Source organism: Camellia sinensis, chromosome 8, assembly GCF_055761805.1.
Source record: "Camellia sinensis isolate YWXY chromosome 8, ASM5576180v1, whole genome shotgun sequence".
Lineage (NCBI taxonomy): Eukaryota > Viridiplantae > Streptophyta > Magnoliopsida > Ericales > Theaceae > Camellia > Camellia sinensis.
Genome location: NC_138968.1, coordinates 123,899,939 through 123,924,257, shown reverse-complemented (window position 1 = coordinate 123,924,257; position 24,319 = coordinate 123,899,939). Strand labels below are relative to the sequence as shown.

Here is a 24,319-nt window from a genome sequence, read left to right as displayed (position 1 = left end):
GCCTAGGCCTTAGCCCAACCCCAAGGGTATTCGGGCCTTGGGCGGGTCGGTGAGCAAGGTCTGACCAATTTTTTTATTTTTTTTATTTTTTTTTCTACCAAAATTTTATTATTTTCCAATAAAAAAGACAGTGGGCCTCGGGCGGGCTAGGCTTGGGCTGGGCCGGGTCTTTAGTGAGCCTTAAGCGGGACGATGGGTTGGGCTATGGGTCGGGCCGGTTTCAAAATGATGGCCCAGGGGCTCAGGCTGGGCTTGGGCCTAAATGGGCTCAGGGCCATGAGCGGGCTTCTAGCCGCCCACGGGCTGCAAGCCATTTTTACACTCCTAGCAGGAGGTGTAGTAATGCTGTTGGATTTTTTTCTTTCCTCCATCTTCGCTACTACTACTGCATGCTTTGTTTCACATGTGATAGGCTTTCTGTTAGTAAAAATTATGTTAACTCCCAATTGACAGGAATTAAACAAAAATTTTGACTAAACAATCAAGTAATTGTGGAATTGGTTCAAATACCTCAAAAGAATGAGGCCTTTTTGGAATAACTGAAAGTTACAAAGTAAATGAAGCAAACACCAAGTAATTTCAAAAGTGAAACTATTGAGGTTCACAAAAATTTATAGAATACAGTAATGAACTACTCCTATTTCGAAAGAGAAACTATTCCTAAATTATGCTAAGCCTAAAACTAACTTTTTGGTTGTTTTTTTATCCCTTCGTTTCTCTTTGTTTTGCCTATTTGTAAGCTTCACCAATAGTTTCCTTCAAGAACTACTCTAGGTAGTTTTTCTTTAAAGCCACTTTAATCAGCCACGTTGAACTTCCTAGACCACTTCCCATGCCTCCTACTCAAAGCATAACAATAACAATAATAATATAAATAACATGGCCATATATTTATTTATAAAAAGATGATTCATGATCTAAATTGACAAACCAAAATCAATAAGTCACAATCAATGAGATTAGATTTGATCATGATCGACAGGTCACAATTAACAGGACATAATTGGCGACAATTGATAAGCCACAATTAATAAAATTAGATTTGACCACAATCAATAGGGCATAATCGATAGAAAAATAATTATAGTGCAAACACCTTCACAAATTTTAGGACCAAAAACCTCCACTACCACCACCACCAGCACCGCCGCCGCCGCCATTCCCAAAACCAACACAACCACCATAAGTCTATGCAAACGATCCTCTATTTTTTTTTTTGGTCAACTATAAGAGAGGTTTAGAATATGCACAACTCACCTACCTCTCCATATTGACATTTATATATATACTAGTTTAAAAAGGCCGGCATGACTATTATTACAGCATATTTAAGTTTTGTATTTTGATAACTTTTTTAAAATTAAAATATTGTTCTATAAAATTGAATATGATAAATCATTAGATAATGATAAAATTATGTGGCATGATATAGATTCTAATTCTATTATTATATCATTTTGGGTAAATTTATGAGTCTTTAGCATTTCTTTCGAATTTATAAAAAAAAAAAATTATAGTATGTAGCTTTTCTTAATAAATAACCAAACCAAACCAAACCAAGCCAAGCCTTAAGTCCCATCAAATGGGGTCGGCTACATGAATCCTTCTTCTCCACGCGGCCCTATCAAAGGCCATTTCATTAGTCAAATTAAGTAGATTCATATCTCTATTTATAACGCTAGTCAACGTTAATCTAGGCCTACCCCGTCCCCTAACACTTCCATCTACCGTTACAGTATCGCATCTCTTCATTACTGCCTCTGTTGGTCTCCGTTGAATATGACCAAACCATCTCAAACTATTCTCTCTCAACTTATCTTCTATCGGTGCTACTCCTACCCATTCCCGAATACACTCATTCCTAATCCTGTCCTGTCTAGTCTTACCACACATCCACCTTAGCATCCTCATCTCAGCCACACACTCATCTTATCTACATGATGTTTCTTGGTTGCCCAACACTCTATCCCATACAACATAGCTGGTCTAATAGCCGTTCTATAAAACTTACCTTTTAGTCTAGTGGGTATTCGTTTATCGCACAATACCCCAGATGCACTTCTCCACTTACACCATCCCGCCTTAATCATATGGGTCACATCTGCATCAATCTCTCCCGTTGTTGTGATAATCGACCCTAAATAACGAAAATGTTCACTCTTAGGCAGTTCTTGGTTCTCAATCTTCACTTCTCCTCTGCTTTCATTATTACTATTACTAAATTTACACTCCATGTACTCTGTCTTAGTTCTGCTTATCCGAAATCCTTTAGATTCAAGAGCTTTTCTCCAAATCTCCAACTTTGTGTTAACTCCTTCTCTAGTCTCATCCACTAACACAATATTGTCTGCAAAAAGCATACACCATGGCACGTCATCCTGAATATTTATCGTCAACTCGTTGGCAAAGAGTTTTGCTGACACACAAAGCTACGTTGGCAACCCGTAGGCAAAAGTGAGTTGGCAAAAGTTTTTGCCAACAAAATTATCATTGCGTTGGTAAAAGTAATGCCTTTAGCGACGAACATAGTCGTCGATAAAAGCCTTCATCCATCGTTGGCAATTTACCTTGCATCGGTAAAAGTCATTCAAATATGATGATTGTGTGGCACTTTTCGCGACACAAATTTGCATGGGCAAAAATATACTTTTAGTAACAACATATGCGTCGGCAAAAGTAAACTTTTGGCGACACATTTACGTCGGTAAATGTTGCCATTTGCCGACGATTTGTTTGTCGCTAAAGCTTTACTTTTGGCAACGACAAATTGGCATTGACAAAAAATACACTTCTACCAACACAATATGAGTGAGCAAAAGTAACTTTTAGCGACACATTTACGTCGATAAATGTTGCCATTTGCCAACGATTTGGTTGTCGATAAAGCTTTAGTTTTGGCAACAACAAATTGGCATTGGCAAAAAATACACTTTTAGCAACACAATATGAGTGGGCAAAAATAAACTTTTGGCTACACATTTCCCGACAAGTTGTTTGTCAAGAAAGCTTTACTTTTTGGCAACGACAAATTTGTAGCGGCAAAAAAAATTGAAAACATATATATTTTTTTATAAGATTTACATATTTACAAGAGGCATCCCTCAGGCACTTCTATTACAAACTAATAACATTGATATTAAATCATCTAAAGTTGATGTGTAGGCAAAAAAACACTGCTGAAAAATATGCTTTTGGAAGCGTTGTATAAAACCTAAAAGGGTAAACTCATTAAAATACTCAAATACATCCAAATTGTGAACCCATAGTAAAAACAGCAGATAACAAAATGAAAACATGAAACTAACAACAACCCAAATTTGCAGCAGACCAGCATCTAGTAGCAGCCCGCTTCACAGCAACATTACAGTAGCAGCAGCCCAACAAAATTCTATAGCAGCACACCAGCAGCAGCAGCAGCAGCAGACCAGTAGAATTAAAGATGAAGAAGCATTATTCTTTGGGAAGAGACTCAAATTAATTAAATGTGGAAATCTATATAATTTTCAAGTGTGCCTTATGAGAGCATAGTAGTTATTTATGTGCAACAGTAGATTCTTTCAAGTGATTTTGGGTAGCAACACTTTCAAGTAAATAACTTGTTACAAATTCATGGTTTATTTACTTTGTAATTCATTTTCACTATATCAGTGAGTGTGGTTGAAGAATGATGTGGTAAATATCAGTTACAGGAGTGACAATGCCTCCGATCAATTCCAGCAAATCTCATGACCTCAGTAAGCAATCTAAGCACTATCAAGTAGAGTAGTATTTGGTTGAGACTATCTTATCTCCTATTAAACTTAAAACTACTGATCCAAAGTCTGTTTTAAAAGAGAGCCTTAGTTTTTACGTGATACAAATTCTGTACTGCCTCTGAAGAATTAGCAGACTTACGCAAAACAGCTTTCACTAGCACAGAATAGTAAACCTTATGGATAATTTTTTTAGATGCATCTTTGCCGGGTTCTTCAACCTCATCAATGTAAGCTACACGAATAGATGGATACTTGTGACAAGGAAATATGACAATGGTAAATTATGACAATCACCAAATCCACAAAAGACTATACCGGAACACATACGTTGTCATAAGCCTTAGAATGTCTTGTGCACGAGGATTTTTGTAACAACCCTCGTCACTGTTTACCGATTAACCACTGATTACTACTACACTGAGACTGATTATGATTGGTAACTGAATTGATTGAAGTACTGAACTGACTGACTGAAATCTGGAACTGAATTGATTAAGTATATCTGTTTAATTGTATGTCTATCTGTTGACTTTTTGATTATCTGTTCATGCCTTTGTGTTTAAATTACGAATTGAAGGCCTTATCGGCAGCTGAATCTGAAATTGATTGATGATTTGTGCTCATTGGAATTTATATGATTTTATGGTGTATTTATCTAAAATGTGATTTGATATGATTAAATTGGATTAAAATGAGTTAAATAACAAGAGTTGGACTTAATTGCCATTTTGCCACCTAGTGGACTTTCATGAGCCTCTTAGTTGATCTCTAATGCTAAAATTACAACACTTCATCAGCCCATTTTTCTTAGACTTAGTCGACTAGAGAGAGAGAGAGCTAGGAGAAGGACTTGATTTCAACCAAATTGCTTGGAAACTTGGTAGAATTAAAGAGAGAATTAGCAAATTAAGCTTCCTCACCTTGTATTGGAGACTAGGTAAGGGAATTCAACCTCTCATTGTTGTGTTTAAGCTTGTTCTTGCATGGTTTTGAACAAAGTTGAAGTCTAGAGCCAACTTATGGCTCATATTGTTGAATTGGAGCTTAATTATTGCATGCATGGTATACTCTTGCATTTTAGAGCTTGTTCTTCATAAATTTGCCACATGCATGTCCATGTTTTGATCATAAACCATGCTTTCACCTTGTCTTTGAAAATATTGGCTTATTAGAACATGAATTGAAGCTTTGGAATGGTTTAAATTCATGCATGTTATGCTTGAATTATGTTCATGAAAATTGGTTTCAAATTGAGTTGAATTGATCTTCCTTTTGGGCCTTGATTTTACAAATTGAGCTTTGAATCATGTTATTCTATGTATTTACAAATGTTTTCCAGGAAAAGGGCCCAAAGGAATTGGTTTTAATGCATTTGAACTTGGTTTGAGCTTGGCAGTTCAAATCTGGGAATTCCATATTTTGAACTCACGCTAGAGCGGGGTGACTGGCGCTCGAGCGTGAAATTCGTGCTCCCAGTACTTTGCACTGTTTTGAAGTCCGCTCGTGCAGAATAATTGACGCTCGAGCGGGACTTTCTATCTCATGCTCAAGCGGGTGTCGAGCGCCCAATCGAGCGTGATTTTCACCTATCCAGCACTTTTGACTGTTTTGCATAACACTCGAGCGGGTAAGTCTACGCTCGGGCGGAAACCTTTGTCTACATGCCCGCTCGAGCGGAGTAACCTACGCTCGAGCATGACCTCTGTTTTTTGAAAATTCTGAAAATGTTTTCTGAATGCGTCTTTGCATCCTCATCCCATCCTAGGCATTCTTAGGCCTAGTTTAAGGCATCTTAATGAGGATATAGATGTAGAACACACCGAGGCAAATTAGGGATTAAGTTATTATCTTTCCCAACTGTGTAGCTTAGTGTGTGTTCAATCTGTAACTGTGTAGGGTTGGCGACTGGGGACGCGCTCTAGCTTTACTATAGCCCAGAACTCTGTGAGTAACAACTGCGTAAAGATATGCTCAAAATGATTATCTTCTGAATAATTGAACTGTACTGCTTTCTGAACTGATACTGTTAATTGAATGAATGTATGTCCTATATTCTGAACTGTATTGTGGCATCCTTAGCTGCTACTGTTTACTGTTACTGATACAGAGATCTCTGTCGGTTCCCTTGTTGGAACCACTACTGTTTACTGATCGATGGCCATCATTTACTGTTTGGTCTTTTAAGACCTACTGTTTACTGTACTGTTATGCTAATGGATGTACCACATATGACTGAATGACTGATATACTGAATTAACGAACTATTTTCATTACTGTAAGGACATTCGTTCTTAACCCTTTTACGCATTACGTTATTCACTAGGCTTTAGCTCACTGCTCATATATATATATATATATATATGTAGGTGTACAGGCACCAGACTGTGGTTAGAAACGTCGGGGTAAGCTCCAGTTTTGTCAAGCCAACCACTGTGCCTCACTGCGAGGTTCCGAGCCTGTCAAGTTATGGCTTAGGGGTGTTTTAATTTCCCCGTTTGTCTCTGTATCTATTTTGTAGACTGTATAGACTGTTACTGTACTGTTTAATAGGGATTTGGTCCCTGAACTGAATGATTGTTAATATGTACATACTGTTCTGTACTGTTCATGTATATGTATATGAACAGTCTTTTTGGCATACAGACTGTCACAGCTTATTGGACATTGTTTATTTACTGTTTTGGCTTCCGCCATGCCCCTGTACTCTGTTTTACTGTATTACTGTTAAGCAGGCCTTCAGTAATCTTGGATTACTGGCCGGTTACGGTGCTAAACCCATAAGGGCGGGTTTGGGTCATGACAGTGGTATCAGAGCGTTACTTACCACGAGTTATAATGCACAAACGTGTCCAAATGAGCTATAGGATGTCCTAGAAAAGCGATTAGGGCATTACATGAGCATGAAAAGTGTGTGTGGCTATGACATGACTGAATAGTGCTAATGTGATAAACTGTTTAAGTATGCAACTGCTTATGTTTAAAATTGCTTTAACTGCTTATAGTGAAATGGATAATACAAGAACTGCAAATGAATCCTCATCCTCATCCTCTGAGGCAAGAATGGCAAGAATGGCAAGACTGGAAAGAATGATGGTACTAATAACTGAAAGACTAGATCAACAACAGAATCAACAGCCCCCACCTCCTCCTCCGGTACAGTCGGAACAGAATGTGAATGTTAATGATGGGGACATAATTGCTCTCACCCATAAGTTCAGCAAAATGAAACCGTCATCCTTCCAGGGAGGCCTTGAACCGTTAAAAGCTGAAGCATGGGTTCTCGAGACAGAAAAATTGTTTGAGCTTTTTCCGTGCTCTGAAGCACATAAAGTGCTATTGGCCACCTTTACTCTGCAAGAAGAAGCTAGAAGGTGGTGGATGCTTATCCGTGATGACAATACTGTAATGACTTGGGCTCAATTCAAAGGAGCCTTCTTTGAAAAGTACTTCCCTCAGTGTGTTAGGGACAGAAAAGTAACTGAATTTGAACAGCTGAGACAGGGCACAATGTCCATTGCTGAATATGAAACGAAGTTCACCCAGCTTGCTAGATATGCACCACATATGGTTGACACTGACTACAAGAAGGCCAGAAAGTTTGAAGGCGGCCTTAATGTTGCAATACTCGACAGAATAAATGTTCTGAAATTACCAAATTATGTAAATGCTCTTGACCGAGCCTTGATGGCTGAATCGAACATCGAGGCACTGAAAACTAAAACACCAGCGTCTGAATGGCGTGGTAAAAGGTAGGGTTTTAAATTCAAGAAAGGCGAGCATAACCCATTGAACAAGAAACAGAATATGGGGTCAACAACTAGCCCTAGCCAAGGGAGTGGTTTCATACCACCCTGTTCTGAGTGTGGCAAGAAGCACAAAGGGGTCTGTTACAAAATATCTGGAGCTTGTTACAGGTGTGGCAAGGTGGGCCACATGGTTAAAGACAGCCCCTCTGCTCCACAAGCCAATAGTAAAGTTGCACCAAGCGTGGCAACATCAACTGTTGCACCAAAACCGAACCCCAAAGCTACCGAGAAAGAGCCCATGAGGCAGGGCCGAGTGTTCGCCCTAGTACCGAGAGACGTGGAGAATACCAAGACCATTGTGTTAGGTATTCTCTCTATTTGTACTCAAAATGCTTATGTACTGATTGATTCGGGGTCTACGCATTCATATGTGTCGCATGCTTTTTCACGAAAATTGAATAGACCATTAGAACCCATGAATTATCTGTTAGCTGTATCATCACCCATTGGGGGATCTATGACCTGTGCATATATGTACCCTGCTTATGAAATTATTGTTGAAGATGCACATCTATATATTGATTTACTGCCACTGAACATTGATCATTTTGATGTAATATTGGGAATGGACTGGTTAATGAAATACCATGCTACCATAGACTGTGTAACGAAACAAGTAGTTTTTCATCCACCGGGTTTACCCGAATTTGTGTTTAATGGGGTTGGAGTAGTACCTCCTCCGTATTTGATTTCATCTGTGAAAGCTGTTAAATTGATTAGAAAGGGGTGTAAAGGATATCTGTGTTCTGTATTGACTATATCTACTAATGATAATGCTAATGTGAACAGTATTCCCATAGTCAGAGAATTCCCAGATGTTTTTCCAGATAATTTGCCAGGGGATTTGATTGACAGGGAGATTGAATTTACCGTTGATGTGATTCCGAGAACGCAGCCAGTATCTAAAGCTCCTTACCGAATGGCTCCAACTAAACTGAAAGAATTGAAAGTGCAACTGCAAGAACTGCTAGATAAGAAGTTCATCAGGCCTAGCACTTCGCCATGGGACACTCCTGTTTTATTTGTGAAGAAGAAAAGATGGCTCACTGAGACTGTGTATTGACTACCGTGAACTGAACAAGGTAACTGTGAAAAATAAATACCCATTGCCACGTATTGATGACTTATTTGATCAGTTACAGGGTGCTCAAGTGTTCTCTAAGATCGACCTCAGATCAGGATACCATCAGCTGAAAGTTAAGCCAGAAGACATTGACAAAACTGCTTTTCGAACGAGGTATGGACATTACGAATTTTTATTTATGCCTTTCGGAGTTACCAATGCACCTGCTGCATTTATGGACCTCATGAACAGAATCTTTAAACCATACCTTGATGACTTTATTGTAGTATTCATTGATGACATACTGATTTACTCCAAAAGTAGAGAAAAACATGAACATCATTTGAGACTTGCCCTACAGACCCTAAGAGAACAGAAACTTTATGCTAAACTGTCCAAATGCGAATTTTGGCTTGATCATGTTATGTTTTTGGGGCATGTTGTTAGCAAAGATGAAATTTCTGTTGATCCACAGAAAATTGAAGCTGTAGTAAACTGGCCTAGACCAACAAATGTGACAGAAGTTCGAAGCTTTTTGGGACTAGCCGGGTATTACAGAAGATTTGTCAAAGATTTCTCCAAAATTGCCTTACCGTTGACTCAGTTAACTCAGAAGGGGATATCATTTGACTGGACTGACCAAAGGGAATCAGCATTCCAAGAGTTGAAAACTCAACTTGTAACTGCACCAATTCTCACCTTACCTTTAGGTACGGATGGTTTTACTGTATTTAGTGATGCTTCTCATAAGGGTTTGGGATGTGTTTTAATGCAGAATGGGACAGTTATTGCTTATGCTTCCCGATAACTAAGACCGCACGAAAGGAATTACCCAACCCATGACTTGGAACTTGCCGCAGTGGTATTTGCACTGAAAATCTGGCGTCACTATCTGTATGGGGCGACATGGGAAGTATATATCGACCACAAGAGTTTGAAATATTTCTTCACACAGAAAGAACTGAACATGAGACAGCAGAGATGGCTAGAACTGATTAAAAACTATGACCTACAGATTTTGTACCATCCGGGAAAAGCCAACACCGTTGCCGATGCACTGAGTCGGAAATCAATTGGGAACTTAGCCTATTTGCTTACCGGGCAGAAAGAGCTACTTTGTGACCTTGAAAAATCTGAAATTGAAATTGTTTTACGAGAACAAGGTGGAACAATAGCTGTTATTTCTGCTCAACCAGCACTGATTGAAGAAATTAAAGAGAAACAACAATCGGATGACTTCTTGAAGAAGATCATCGAAGAAAGGGAAACTAAACCAAGACCGAGTTTCAAATTTGAAAGTAATGTACTGAAATTTCAAGAAAGACTGTGTATACCAAATGATTCTGAATTGAAAAGAAGAGTTATGCAAGAGGGCCACAATTCAAAATTTTCTATCCATCCAGGGAATACGAAAATGTATCAAGATCTGAAACTGAATTTCTGGTGGCTGGGAATAAAGAAAGAGATTGCTGAGTTTGTGGCAAAATGTCTTCATTGCTAACAAGTTAAAGCCGAACATCAACGACCCGCAGGCTTATTGCAGCCCTTACCCATACCGGAGTGGAAATGGAAACATATCACCATGGATTTTATTGTGGGATTGCCTCGCTCCAGTTAAGGTATGGACTCAATTTGGGTTATTGTTGATAGACTGACTAAATCTGCTCATTTCTTACCTGTTAAGACAATTTATAATGCGGACAAATTGGCTATACTCTATATTGATGAAATTGTTAGACTGCATGGAGTGCCTGTGTCCATTGTTTCTGACAGTGATTCGAAGTTTACATCGAGATTTTGGCAAAGCTTACAGACTGCATTGGGTACTGAACTGAGACTGAGTAGTGCTTAATCCTCAGACCAATGGCCAGTCAGAAAGGACCATCCAGACTCTAGAGGATTTACTAAGAATGTGTGTCCTCGATTTTCAGGGAAACTGGGAAAGCCATTTGCAAAATGCTGAATTTGCCTACGACAACAGTTATCATTCAAGTATTGGTATGGCGCCTTTCGAGTCATTGTATGGCAGAAAATGTAGATCTCCGGTTTGCTGGGCAGAAGTTGGAGATGGGCCTTTGCTTGGGCCCGAGATTGCATACGAAACAACTGAGAAAGTGAAACTGATACAACAAAGATTGAAAACCGCACAGAGCAGACAGAAAAGTTATGCTGATGCCAGAAGACGGGATAGAGAATACGAAGTGGGTGATCACGTGTTTGTGAAAGTGACACCGATGAAAGGCCTGACTCGTTTTGCAGTCAAAGGCAAGTTAGCGCCGAGATACGTCGGACCATATGAGATTATTGAGAAAATCAATCCGGTGGCGTATCAAGTTGCGCTTCCTCCTGAAATGGAGCATATGTACAACGTCTTCCACATTTCTATATTGAGGGACTACCTCCGGGATCCTTTCTACGTGATAGAGCCTACTCGTGTAGTGCTGAGTGATAACTGCACTTACGAGGAACGGCCTATTTAGATTGTATACAGTCGGATCAAGAAATTAGGAAATAAAGAGATCCCGTTAGTGAAAGTTGACTGGCAAAACCATGGTGGCGTGTATGCCACTTGGGAGAAGGAAGATGACATGGCTAAAAGACATCCTAAACTGTTTCCGCTGAATCTTGTTTTCTTCCAAAACGAAGGTAACTTGAGTTTAGAGGACTAAACTCTTTTTAAGGAGGGGAGACTGTAACAACCCTCGTCACTGTTTACCGATTAACCACTGATTATTGCTAAACTGAGACTGATTATGATTGGTAACTGAATTGATTGAAGTACTGAACTGACTGACTGAAATCTGGAACTGAATTGATTAAGTATATCTGTTTAATTGTATGTCTATCTGTTGACTTTTTGATTATCTGTTCATGCCTTTGTGTTTAAATTGCGAATTGAAGGCCTTATCGGCGGTCGAATCTGAAATTGATTGATGATTTGTGTTCATTGGAATTTATATGATTTTATGGTGTATTTATCTAAAATGTGATTTGGTATGATTAAATTGGATTAAAATGAGTTAAATTATAAGAGTTGGACTTAATTGTCATTTTCTCACCTAGTGGACTTTCATGAGCCTCTTAGTTGATCTCTAATGCTAAAATTACAACACTTCATCAGCCCATTTTTCTTAGACTTAACCGACTAGAGAGAGAGAGCTAGGAGAAGGACTTGATTTCAACCAAATTGCTTGGAAACTTGGTAGAATTGAAGAGAGAATTAGCAAATTAAGCTTCCTCACCTTGTATTGGAGACCTAGGTAAGGGAACTCAACCTCTCATTGTTGTGTTTAAGCTTGTTCTTGCATGGTTTTGAGCAAAGTTGAAGTCTAGAGCCAACTTATGGCTCAAATTGTTGAATTGGAGCTCAATTATTGCATGCATGGTATACTCTTGCATTTTAGAGCTTGTTCTTCATAAATTTGCCACATGCATGTCCATGTTTTGATCATAAACCATGCTTTCACCTTGTCTTTGAAAATATTGGCTCATTAGAACATGAATTGAAGCTTTGGAATGGTTTAAATTCATGCATGTTATGCTTGAATTATGTTCATGAAAATTGGTTTCAAATTGAGTTGAATTGATCTTCCTTTTGGGCCTTGATTTTACAAATTGAGCTTTGAATCATGTTATTCTATGTATTTACAAATGTTTTCCAAGAAAAGGGCCTAAAGGAATTGGTTTTAATGCATTTGAACTTGGTTTGAGCTTGGCAGTTCAAATCTGGGAATTTCAGATTTTGAACTCACGCTCGAGCGGGGTGACTGGTGCTCGAGCGTGAAATTCGTGCTCCCAGTACTTTGCACTGTTTTGAAGTCCGCTCGAGCGGAATAATTGACGCTCGAGCAGGACTTTCTGTCTCATGCTCGAGCGGGTGTCGAGCGCCCAATCGAGCGTGATTTTCACCTATCCAGCACTTTTGATTGTTTTGCATAACGCTCGAGCAGGTAAGTCTACGCTCGAGCGGAAACCTTTGTCTGCATGTCCGCTCGAGCGGAGTAACCTACGCTCGAGCGTGACCTCTGTTTTCTGAAAATTCTGGAAATGTTTTCTGAATGCGTCTTTGCATCCCCATCCCATCCTAGGCATTCTTAGGCCTAGTTTAAGGCATCTTAATGAGGATATAGATGTAGAACACACCGAGGCAAATTAGGGATTAAGTTATTATCTTTCCCAATTGTGTAGCTTAGTGTGTGTTCAATCTGTAACTGTGTAGGATTGGCGACTGGGGACGCGCTCTAGCTTTACTGTGGCCTAGAACTTTGTGAGTAACAACTGTGTAAAGATATGCTCAAAATGATTATCTTCTGAATAATTAAACTGCACTGCTTTCTGAACTGACACTGTTAATTGAATGAATGTATGTCCTATATTCTGAACTATATTGTGGCATCCTTAGCAGCTACTGTTTACTGTTACTGATAGAGAGATCTCTGTCGGTTCCCATGTTGGTACCACTACTGTTTACTAATCGATGGCCATCATTTACTGTTTGGTCTTTTAAGACCTACTGTTTACTGTATTGTTATGTTAATGAATGTACCACATATGACTGAATGACTGATATACTGAATTAACGAACTATTTTCATTACTGTAAGGACATTCATTCTTAACCCCTTTACGCATTACGTTATTCACTAGGCTTTAGCTCACTGCTCATATATATATGTAGGTGTACAGGCACCAAACCGTGGTTAGAAGTGTCGGGGTAAGCTCCAGTTTTGTCAAGCCAACCACTGTGCCTCACTGCGAGGTTCCGAGCCTGTCAAGTTATGGCTTAGGGGTGTTTTAATTTCCCTGTCTGTCTCTGTATCTGTTTTGTAAACTGTATAGATTGTTACTGTACTGTTTAATAGGGATTAGGTCCCTGAACTGAATGATTGTTAATATGTACATACTGTTCTGTACTGTTCATGTATATGTGTATGAACAGTCTTTTTGGCATACAGACTGTCACAGCTCATTGGACATTGTTTATTTACTGTTTTGGGTCGTGATAATTTCCAGATCATTTGTCAATCCCATATTGTTGACATGAGACCACGTATGTAAACTTCATATTGGCCACTGCTTGACATTGTGCCCACAATGACCTTTCTTCTCTAATCTGATCCTCCATATTTAATTCAACAGCCTTGTAGCCTTCCATTAAATCTGATCATGGGTAGTCATCAAGTAACAAAAGTGCATTCAGAGTATCTTGATGTATAACAATTTTTTCATTCAAATAAAAAGAATATTATCATTTTTATTAACACCAAAGTGAAGAGCTGCATAACATCAATGATCCCAAATTCTCCAAATGGACGAGCAAGTACCTTCATCCTTGGCCATATCAAGGTAGGCCCAAAGTTCTAAAGCTTTCCGGTAATACATCATGCCTCTTACTGGCATTTGTAATAATGTGTTAGTGCAATGAAAAATGAAAGGATGTGCTAATAGTAAGATCTTGGAGCTACAGAACACACTGTCGCTACATACACAGACAACCAATGAAAAAACACATGCAGACATGCATCTAAGCACGTCCACACACTAAAACAAACAGCTTACCAGTCCTAGTCAATGTTTGGCCTCTATATGATGCCCAAAGGCGTAGTTTTTCTAGTTTGTGTTCTTCAAGTTCATCCGATCATTTAAATTCTTCTTCATTGTCGTGCTTTACTCGCTTAAGAAAGTTGTTCCATTCATATGCATGACCAATTTGCTACCACCAAAAAAACAAAAAATGCTTGAAATGCCTATTAAAAAAACACAATCCACCAATGTTGCCCATAATGAAAATCTAAGCAGGAAAAATTTTCTGCAGGTAAAAAAGGATGGAAACCCCATCTTCATTTTGCACTTCCAATTCGCGTAGAGAGAATAGCACCTCTTCCGAGTAGTAAGGCATCAAAACACTAGGAGAAACATCACCGCAACACATACAAAAGAAATTGATTATCAATAACATACGAGAAAAAGATTCATAGTAGCAGATAATAGCATACAGCATCTAGTCTTTGTACAGAAGAAACATGCATTCTTATAGGGGCTTCAGAGGTTTCACTGCTAGGCCACACATTGTACAAAATATTTAGGCCTCGTTTGGGTAGTTAATATTTTAGATTAAAAGTAAAAATGCCACTAGAAAATCCCAAAAGCTAAAAAAATCTCAACTCATACAAAAAGGTCAGAGATTTCTTTCAATTCACTCCACTTCTTGCGTATCTTTTGGTAAGAAGTCAAAAAGTCATTCCCAAACATATTTTAGACAAAAAGTCACTTCCCAAATGATCCCTCAGTGCTTAGTTTTGAAAATTACAATAAGAGTACAAAATACAAACAAGTACAAGACCAACAAATCAAGCATATACAACACACACGTACAAGGAAAACTAAGGTTACATGCAAAAGAACTCGAAAAACTTACGAGAAGGAAAGCATATTACGGACTTTAGGTGCTGAAGGCATGTCCATAAACAATGAATTTGAGAAAAATGAAATGCGCCTTCGAGCTTCTAGGTTTGATGGTACGTCCATTGCAGACTCCTTCACTGTAAGCAATAGATCGAGCCGTTTGATCTGGAGAAATGCATCAAAGTTAACAGGTACTACTTTTATTTTTTATTTTTTTTGAGAGGGGGAGGGGGGAGACGGGAGGACGAATCAATAGGTAAATAGTTTGAAATTAAAATTTGTCATTATGATATCTCCACCAATCACCTTCTCTTTCCAAGCTTCTGTTTCTTGAACCGGAAAATTTATTGCTCCAGCAAATGCAAATAATTGATATTCAAGGGGGACCATCCCCTCATGTCCTGATCCACCATGGATAGAATCTACCAAGCTGTTGAAGAAAAAATGTAACCAACATCAGATGGCATCAAGTCACTAGTATAAAATCAGGAGCAATCACATCAAAATGCTTCACCTGTTATGTGATCTTCCATCATTATGTCTCTTGTCACAACCTCCAACATGTCTTGGAAAAGAATCACAACCTGATCCCTGTCTGTCTGCTTATTCTCTAACTGCAGAAATGAAACTAAATCAGTGTGAACACTTCATAAATCCCATTAACGAGTCACATAAAACAACTGGCATGATATTGCAAAAAAATACCAAGTACTTGATAAGCTTGACGAAGTGGTCATAGAGGCTAGGAAGACCACCCATATTGTATTCAATTAATAGCTTGCCTTATTCTATATGTTTGTCAACCTCAGTTAATATATATTCTATAACCTTGGAAAGGCCATTTGGACAAATAAAGCATTATGATATAACAAAGCATCAATATGCAATATGTATATCCATTTCTCAATCAAAATTATAAGAATGTAATAAAACTTACTCTTTTTCGCGACCACCCTGAACCAAAATCTTAATAATGTTTTGAAATGAAGCATAGCACTCACGAACAGCACAAGACATATAGTCGTCAGCTTCAATCCTCTTTTTCAGCTCTCTATCCTTTCCGTTGCTGTCCTTAGCCATGTCCAACGCTATTGGGATCTAGCCAAAAGACATATATAGTCATCAGAAAATTATGTTAAATCGTGTTACCCTTGAGACAAAGTTTAGTAAGTTCTCAAAGATTCCATCACAACTACTAATATGACCAAAGACTTGCACGTTGCTTCCACCCACTGATCATCAGAGAATAAGTTTATTAAGTGAATCAGAAAGCAGCTACTCGAGACCTTCTGCAAAAAAATTCCCTATCTTTGCAAGCCAATCCAATGATACACTTGCCTATCCCTGTAGAATTTCTCTACTTCGAATGATCAAAATTATTCTCAAACATGTTTTTAAAGCGCAACCGTAACCATACATAATGGTTTCAATGGTTACCACCACCCGTTATGGCTACTATAGCGGTGTGATAGAAATTCACAGTCGTAACAACCACCACTGTTATGTAAAGGCCGTAGTCCCCGTTCTAACACCATTACGACCGTTGCGCTTTTTTTTTTTTATATTATAAATTTTGTGTTAGGCTATTTTTCTCTATTTTGTTTTTCTAGCTGTTAAATTTGTACCCCAAAAATAAATAAATAAATAAATAAAACTTTAGCAAAAGTCTTAGATTGACGTGTTTTGAATGTCCAATTTTCAAGTTCTACAAGACTTGAGTTGCTCTCAAGGTTAAAATGACCTTACTTCTCTCTGTCTTTTTCTTTTTTCAAACTTTCATTACTTTGTTTTATTGAAAAGCTTTCATTATTTTCTCAATTGATTCTTTGAATATTAACTTATATCTATTTGCACTTAGGTCAAATTTATTGAAAAAATAAATAAATAAATAAAATTGGATGTCATGTTATATACTATTACAATACTTCCATTTTTGCAACACTTCCAATTGGGAATTTCGCAACATTTCCATTTTAAACAAATTTGAACCATGTGACAAACCTTGCTAGCAAGCAAAAATGGAGGCCATTGTATGAGGTCCAACTCACGGTCAGCCCAATATGGAACAAGCAACAGGTCCATTTCCCTAGAAATGATACAAAGTTATACATACTACAGCAGAATATAATAAGATTCAGAAGAAAAAAAAAATTTCTCAACACATGTTAGGACACAAAAAAAGTTCAGATCGTAGGAGTCAAACAACATAAAAAAAAATAGGTGTGTATTATTGTGCAAAGTTTCACACCCATGATTACCTATCACTTATAAGATCCTCCTCTCTAAAATTGCTGATTATTGTGTTCCATAACTGAGCAAATCTTGCTGCTGCTTTTTCATTGCTTGATGGGATCTAAAAAAATTTATTAGATAAATAAAATTGAAGGAAAGGAATTCCCATATTTTCTAGAGAGTAGCAAATAAAATAACCTGAGCAAAGTTCCGAGAAGAAGTGGACTTCAGCAGTCCTTTCTTTTTTGTTGGCTCACTCTTTTCCTCCGGAATTAAACAGGCATTAAAAGCAGTAGGCAATGATTGAAATCTGGACCTTAGCATTCCTAAAGTTCGAATCTGCAAGCAATAGAGGTTACGGAAATGGAGATGCGTTGAAGTAATGGTAAATAAAATTGAAGAAACCCCATACATCATAAAGCTTCAAATAAGTAAAGAACAATAAAGAGACTCAAACTACAAAACCATAAATCATGCTTAAGCAAATCCATAGACTGCTGTTTAATATTATGCATACTAATGATTAAAAGAAATTCAACAATGTTTTTGCCCACAATGTCCTCACGTGGACATGCAGATATGAGCTTGTGATAAATCACATTCATAAAAACACGTGTATATCCTTATTAGTTCTTTTTTGGTTTGGCATGTACAGTTTCACTTCCAAACCTGCATATATATAGTTGTATTACAGTTTTAGATTTTGGAAAATAAAATCATGTTAATTTTAAAAACATGCATCGCCCATTATATTTACACATCAAAGCTTCTTGATACCCATTAGCTATAGCCAATTATCTTGTTCTTCTCAGCACAAAGCACAATTATCTTCATCCTTACACATTCAAATATTGCAAAGGTTGTCCATAATAACCCAAAACAACACTAGCCCATCACCAATATGGGCATCCTTCTATAAACATCTTTACACTTCCTGCAAATGGAGAAACTATTATACTTTGTACCTGCATATATATAGTTGTATTAAAGTTTTAGATTTTGGAAAATAAAATCATGTTAATTTTAAAAACATGCATCGCCCATTATATTTACACATCAAAGCTTCTTGATACCCATTAGCTATAGCCAATTATCTTGTTCTTCTCAGCACAAAGCACAATTAAGGTTGTCCATAATAACCCAAAACAACACTAGCCCATCACCAATATGGGCATCCTTCTATAAACATCTTTACACTTCCTGCAAATGGAGAAACTATTATACTTTGTACCTTCATTCTTAAAGTGTAGCTAACACATCTGGAACAAAAAAAAAAAAGAAGCAATTTTGGATATATATATATACTTATATAATATATATTGGGGGACATATTGTTAATTCTCATTTTAAATCACTAACAGAAGTAACATAACTCATTGGACTCTCCCACAGATTGGAACCAATTTAAGTACCCTTATTCAGGTGTGCAACTAAAAGTGCCCATATTCAGGTGTTCAACTAAACTGAATCATGTATTCTTCTCACGCGCAGAGGAATCACATGACCAACATTGGATTTCAATGCAATGAACTCCAGGATGTAAAAAAGACACAATTATGTAATTTAAAACCCTTTTTCCCTTCATTTCTTTGTTTATTTGTTTTCCATTTCTCTCCTTATTTTTCATAATAGGAGATATCACTCAAGTTAATAACAAACTGCAAAAAATTGGGACCAAAGCAAATGTCCCAAACATCTAAATACCTAACATGAATAAGAACAACCAGTAAAAACAACAATGCCATACATATCACAGTACATTAGGCCAACCTTAAAATGTAGAAATCATAAGCTAAATATTGTATCCTCTCCAGTAGAAAAGGGATAAAGAACCATATAACACTGTCAACTTCTTCATGACCAAATGATAATGGATAAAATTGAGAGGTAAGACAATGGTTAAAAATAAGGTAAAGACCAAAAACCAAACTTCCAAAGCAATACCTGTACAAGACCATGAAGGGTCAATTTCGCCTCGTTATCAACATAAATTTCCATTGGCTGAAAGGAAGGAATGTCATAGTAAAGCATATTAGAAGCCTTCCTGAAGGTAATGGAATCCAGCACGAAATGAATGATGGATGAATATCCCTTCAATCGAGATTCTGGTCCATCTGATGTCTCCTTGCAGATATTCTAACTCACAAGAAGCAAGTCCACTGTTGCTCAACATATATACTATTATGTAACCGAAAGGAACCATATATATACTATTAAAGATGAAACCATTTTTTCTTTCTTTTGGGAACAAAAAATGAATTTGAAAACAAGTTACTACAAATGAATATAAAAAATGCAAGATAAAATAAGACACATTGACACCCTATACTTTTTTTCCTGATGATTAAAATATTGTCAGCCTAACCATCTAAAACAAATTTAATTTTAGCTTCCCATGACCTATTATTACTTAGCAATTCATACTACACCTAAACCCTAATTGATCCACTTCCTAAACGTGTATTTCTAAGTAACCTGTATTTCTCTATAAAACATACAAAAAAAACCTTTACATAACATTGAGTAAAAACTAAACTAAACACATCATAACAATTAGTAATGTAACCAAATTAATATCAAATGCATTTCAATATCCCAAATTTTATTCAAATATCCAACAATACTAAACATAAGAATCCTAGAATGCGTCTAACTATATCCAACAATCCCAAACATAATAATTCCAAAAAGTATATAAACATTCAACAGAAAAACCTATAAAACGAAACAAAGAAAAATTAAATGAATGCCAACGTGCAAAACGATATATATCACTACTGAACCACGAACATCCAGCACCAACCTGTGAACAAAAGGATAAAAACATGAGTATTTTATTAATGCATTAACTTCAACAATAATATACAAATATAGTTAAAATTAATCAGAAAATTGTTGTGAAATTATTGTTTTATCAAGCTATTGTATACAAAGGTTGTAATGCTAGGATTGTAATACAAAGTTTATATAATTTTATATTGTTGACAAATTTTAGGATTGGTTAAATTAAGTAAATCAATTTAATGAGGTGTCAAATTTACCTCTATTTCAACCGAGAGAAGTTTCATCCTTCCCTACGCCCGATGCATCCTCCCCGACATTGTTGCTTGGAACTAACCCCAGAATGTTTGCTAGATCTATCCCATTTTTTGCTGCCAACATTTGAATGATAGTTTGCATTGTACTCATGTTTTCAGCTTGGTCAAGTAACTGCTTTCCTTGGTCAGCTAATTGTTGTCGCTGGTCAACTAACTGCTATTGAAGAACAATCACCTCGAAGTTAGGAGCCTCAAAATGTGTAGAAGATGAAGTACTGTCCTTGCGGATCCCGTATCCCTTCAAGTAGACCGACCTCTTCCCAAGTACTTCCCTGGAAATCTGCTCCTCAGACAATGGATGTGTGACACTAGGTTGAGATTGCTCAGCGATCTTTGAAACCATAGTGGGCTATGAATGAAACATAAATAAGCTTAAAACATAATATCAAAATGCAAACATTTATTATTGAAATTGAAATAGTTATGGTTATATCATGTTCCTCAGCTGTGTTATTTATCCACATTCCCCCATGTCGGTGACGTTTATGGGTGTCTTCGAATAGTTTCGTAATAGTCGGTTTGCTTCCTTGTACCTTTCATTTCATTAGATTTTCTAGTCAATCAATAATTTTGTATTTATAATTTAGTATGTTCAAATTTGTAAATCTACACTTACAATGATAGATGCTCACGGTGCAATGATCTCGAGCCACTCGTATGATTATACTTCACACAACCTCTCGCTTTCATCGCATTCTCTGACTTTACCTACAAATAAAAAAAAAATTAGGTATTAATATACAGGAGGATGTTACTTTAGTAAATATTTTTATAAATACCTTCCAATCATCAGTTTCCCACAGATTGTCAATCATCCATTCCCAATCATCTTTTGTACAAGGATATAGTATCTGACTTTTGAGGTCAGATACATTGTCTTCTTTAAGGGATTTGTAGTGTGTGTGTAATCTACTTTTCCATTCATTGTACAAAGTTTGGCACTTATGATCAATAATACATCTCACATCCACATCATTATTGTAGTCCCCAAAGTCAAAAGTTTGCTGTAATTGGAAATAATAAAATTCAATATATTTTATATATCATTGCGATTAACATAAATAACATGTTAAATATATAACACATATATTTCAAATTACCCCAACTCCTGTAACAATGGACTCTCTTAACCCACAGGCAATTTCTAGCCATCCATCATTTCGGACTGGGGCATGAACTCGAATTTGTTGACCAAGAGCAGCTGCTAGCGGTGTGGCGTAATCCCCTTCTATTGCTTTGGTCAAACGGTTAAGTGTAACGGGTATTCGATCACCATGTTCCTTTCTAATCTTCTCCACATTGTTTCCTCGGGTCGATCCTCGTACACGTTTCTTGCCCAAAACTGGAATTGATGCTATTATGACCAAAATTTTATTCAATTTAGTCGACATAAAACATGAATGCACTAAATAAATATTGAGATAAGAAATTATCATTTCATTTAAGTGGTCATTTATTTCTCACCTCCACTGTTAGTCACTGTACATGGACTTGAAAGGTGGTCAGGTTGAGTGGCGGAGGTAGAGAGCTGATCGGGCCTAGTATGTAAGGCGGGAAGATGGATAGGTTGGGGCGAGACCTCGGGTGTGCTCTCTGAATGATTAACTTGTGCAACTACAGGTCGTCTCGGAAGAGTAAGTGTATCTTCATAACAATACTTCTCTTTTCCCTAGGTGTTTGTGAAGCTATTAGGCGAGCTGCACACCTATTTGTTTTCTTACCGGGACCCATATGAATATCCTGACATAATATAAAAAAGAATTGTTAGTACATTTTCAATAATTTAAGGTTGCTTAAATAACTAAACATACCACAAGTAATATAACAAGTGAAAAAAATAGAGAAATTACTTTTTAAACACACATTTATTACCTCAATCACTTGAGAATCAAAAGGCTCGCCATTATCACTTGAAGAACTCAGTCCTTCATCATCATCAAGTGGTTGATAGTCCTCGTCATTATCAATTTCACCCACCTTTCTCTTTCCCACCCTACAACTTTCACTATTGTCCTTTTCAATATAACCAAACATTGAATTCTTGAGGGACTTTATCCCTAGAGCATCAAATTTGATTTTATTTTTCTGGATTGTTTTTTTCCTATCCTTCTCATATTTCGTCATCTTCTGGACTAAGCCGCCAGGCTTCAGAAATGATTTACCGTTTCTGGACATCTTTGTAACTGTACATATGGTATATAATTAAATGAAATGAAATAAGAAACAATGCTATGAAATTTGAAAAACAATGCCGTGCAATGTAAACCAAGCAATTTATTATTAAATTATAACACTTGTCCATATAATTAAAAATCAAACACTACATATCATAATCTATATCAAGATCTATATCAGGATCTGCATCAACATCAGGTTGGCTATGCAGTTCATCATCTTCATCATCATTATACTCTATGATTGTGTCATCCTCATCATCATTGTGAACTAAATTCTCTGCCATTAGTTGATCATTGAACATGATCTCAGGATCCATATCATCCCTGCTGTATTGAACATCATTATCTTGGATCACTATCCCAACACCATCAGTGGTTTCATCCTGTTGAAAAGCATCATTAGAGACATCATCCTGCTCTGGTATATCCCATACTCCCCGATGCTTAACACGTTCAACGACTCTCCAATTTTTGCCTTTGTTAGTATCATTGACGTAGAATACTTGTCTTACCTGACTAGGTAGAACAAATTGGTCATCTTTATACCAAAGTCTTGTAACATCAATACTTGTGGCATGTTCATCGGAGTATATTCTATTCTTGTGATCGGTGTCATACCATTCACATTGGAACAAAACCACTGTACCCCCATGCAAGTATTTCAATTCCCATATTTTGCACAAGTAGCCGTAAAAATTAATTTGGTTCCCATTATGGTCCCCTTCTACGACCAACCCACTATTTTGGCAGGTACGACGATTTCCACGGTTTCTAGTATGGAATCGAATTCCATTGTAGATGCACCCAGAATAAAAGTAAATTACCGATCCAAGACCATTTGCTAATGACCACAATTCGTCAGTTGCTTCAGGTGACCCTTTCGTTCGCATATCATTCATCTACATAAAACACCATATAACAAGTGTACTAAGTTAATGTGAATTGAAAGTTTTAACAATTGTATTCAATTATTTTCTTTAGTATATCTTACACGATTTTTGAACCATTTTGGAAATTATTCTCGTTGTACCCGAGTTATGTCACGTCCTTGTAGATTATGTAAAATAGTCTTCTGCTCCCTACCCAAGGAAATGTGATATACGTAATTAACATTGAGAGTTCAAAACAAAATGGAACGATTATGCATAAACGTAATTAAACTTAAATACATACTCAATATATGGCTCCACCTCAGAGCTATTGTACAACACAAACTAGTGAGCCATTTCTCGTTCATTTTGCGAAGGGTCAAGAGCCCTTGTGATAGATGAGAATAGACGAGCATTTTGGGTGAAGACCTCCATCCCGGGACCACGTTCACCACCATCATTATTTCATTCAGGTTTATCAATCCCTTTTAAGTACATTGAATAAAAAGTAAGACACTCTTTGACAATGTAAGCCTCAGCAATAGAACCTTCTAGACATGCTCTATTACTAACATACCCTTTCAAAGTCCCAAGAAACCTTCAACAAAAATTGATAATGAAAATTATGCTTCTTGATGCAAGAAAATTACTTCTTAAACAATAGTCTTTTATGGGTGGATTTTTGCACAATAGTTTAGTTATAACAAATTAATAAATAACCCATATGTTCATAATGATTACCTTTCGATCAGGTACATCCATCGATATTGCACCGGTCCAGCAAACATGGCCTCACGGGGCAAGTGAACAGCCAAATGGACCATCACATCAAAGAAAGCTGGAGGAAATTTTTTTTCCAACTTGCAAAGTATGAGCACAATTCGTTCCTCCATTTTTTCCAAATCAGTCTGCCTT

General features: G+C 37.1%; 1 pseudogene; it reads right to left on the bottom strand.

The window, feature by feature from the left end:
* Positions 1-3,826: 3,826 nt before the first annotated feature.
* LOC114260539 (callose synthase 3-like) lies at positions 3,827-22,533 on the bottom strand (annotated as a pseudogene).
* Positions 22,534-24,319: the final 1,786 nt, after the last annotated feature.